The sequence below is a fragment of the Mus musculus genome, chromosome 8, assembly GCF_000001635.26.
Source record: "Mus musculus strain C57BL/6J chromosome 8, GRCm38.p6 C57BL/6J".
Lineage (NCBI taxonomy): Eukaryota > Metazoa > Chordata > Mammalia > Rodentia > Muridae > Mus > Mus musculus.
In genome coordinates this window covers 45,864,039-45,866,300 of record NC_000074.6, presented here as the reverse complement: position 1 = coordinate 45,866,300, position 2,262 = coordinate 45,864,039, and the positions used below count along the sequence as shown (strand labels likewise).

General features: G+C 37.0%; 1 pseudogene; it reads left to right on the top strand.

Moving 5' to 3' along the window:
- Window positions 1-1,697: 1,697 nt before the first annotated feature.
- Gm25309 lies at window positions 1,698-1,814 on the top strand (annotated as a pseudogene).
- The last annotated feature ends 448 nt before the right edge of the window (window positions 1,815-2,262 follow it).

The window sequence follows — 2,262 nt, the reverse complement described above, 5'->3', positions numbered from 1 at the left end:
AATGAAAGAAAATAGTGACAACGTTATTTCTCTGAAAATGGGAGGTCAATATAAGTTATATATTCCTGTAGGTACAAAAATGATAATCTACCATAGGCCATTTGTTGTGAGTTTTCTAAGCTGATTTGACTGAATTTTGCTGTTTGAAAATACATTTTTCATCTAGTTTTTCTATATTTAAGGGATTGCATGCCTTTCACAGCTGTTCAGGTTTATAGCTGTAGTCTAAGTGTTTTTGAAATAGGTTGCAGTCAGCTTATTAATGCTGCATTTAAAACTCATGACTTGTGTTTAGTTTTTTTTTTTTTTTTTTTTTGATTAGGGAAGTGGCTTGTTGATTACAAATTCCCTGTAAATTAAACTGTAAAGTGATTTCAAAGCTATTTTGAGATATTCCAGACATCTTTTAAAAATACAACCATCGACTATGCATTTCTTTTTTTTAATATTTTTTATTATTACGTATTTTCCTCAATTACATTTAGAATGCTATCCCAAAAGTCCCCCATACCCTCCCCCCCCACTTCCCTACCCACCCATTCCCATTTTTTGGTCCTGGCGTTCCCCTGTACTGGGGCATATAAAGTTTGCGTGTCCAATGGGTCTCTCTTCCCAGTGATGGCTGACTAGGTCATCTTTTGATACATATGCAGCTAGAGTCAAGAGCTCCGGGGTACTGGTTAGTTTATAATGTTGTTCCACCTATAGGGTTGCAGATCCCTTTAGCTCCTTGGATACTTTCTCTAGCTCCTCCATTGGGGGCCCTGTGCTCCATCCAATAGATAGTTTACTACTTAAAACGATAAGCAAAGCAGTTTTAATATTATGTTTGCCTGCAAGTGAAATATAAATAGTGAGTTGTAAACTTCCCAGAAAGCATGAACTTTGAATGAAGCCAAACTTAAGGAGGAGATTCACATCCATGACTGCCAGGGAAAACCAACCCTTAGGACTGCCCTCCAATTCATGAGACACATTTATAAGTAATATGCTTTCTTTTCTAGGAAAAAAAAAAGCTGTACTGTTTCTCTCCTGGGTTTAATTTAACCCTCTAACTTAAACTCACTCTACACAGTACTATAGGAATAGAGAGATCCTTGAACTAACTAATTTTTGAAGGTAGAATATGTGCTGCTCGACCTGAGAGTTTAATAGGAAGCTTGTAGTCATTCCTATGACTGGAGCAACTTCTAACTTAATTTTATAGAACAATTTAAAACACAAGCCACAGATACCTTATGAAACCCAGTACTATGTACGATAAATATGTATCAGTAAAAATACTTATATTCACAAACATCACTACACAAGACACACAAAAGGGAAGATATAGTATAGCCCTCCTCGGGGACTTTAATGCTGCTTTGTCATCTAACTGTGATGGGAAGCCAGGGCTGTGGCAACTGAGACATTCGGAATCCTTTTTGCTGCCCATCCCCTGTGGCTCTCAAATTAGAAACAATATCATGACTAAAAGTTGCTTAAGAGAGTCCTGAGACTTCCATGTTGTTAAACCCTGTGATGAAATCTAACTTGGAACTTCTTTTACTATTATTTTTCTGCCTTCCATTAAGATCTTGATGGTTCCTTTCGGGATTAGTGAACATACTTTAATTTATTTAAAGAAGGCCGTGGTGTGTTGTATAGTTTAAGAAGGCCACAGTGTTTTGTATAATTTTATTTAAGAAGGCCCTGATGTGTTGTATAAAAGGTGACCGTTGCTTAGCATTTCCTTTGACATGGATGGAAAAGGCTCTTGGGCCTTACAAAAAATTGATGACTAAGGCATTGCCATTTACTTATGGTAATATTTTGGGGAGTGCAAAAACAACAACAACCACAGCAAAAACTCAACAAAAACGTTTGAAACAGATGGATATTTATGATTTTTTACAACTCAAGTTTTATATGTAAGTTCCTCTACCAGTCAGCATGAATGAAGATGAGAGCATTTCTTAATATCTTCTATAAATGATCTTGCTTTTGAAGCAAATACTCTCGATGAAAACAAACAAACAAACAAACAAAAAATCCCCAGATATTTCCAACATGAATGCCCCGTGGTAGAAGGTTTTCTGGGTATGTGTGGAGGACTTGGGAGTCCACCAGATACTCCATGGGTATTTCAATAAAGGATGTTTACATGAACAACTCCTTTTGGGTGCACCAGTCCTAAAGAAAGAGAGAACAAGAGGTTGGGTCTATACTCAAAGGTTGCAGCAAGTTCATGGGTTGTAGAAGGTACGTGTCATTCCAGGGTAG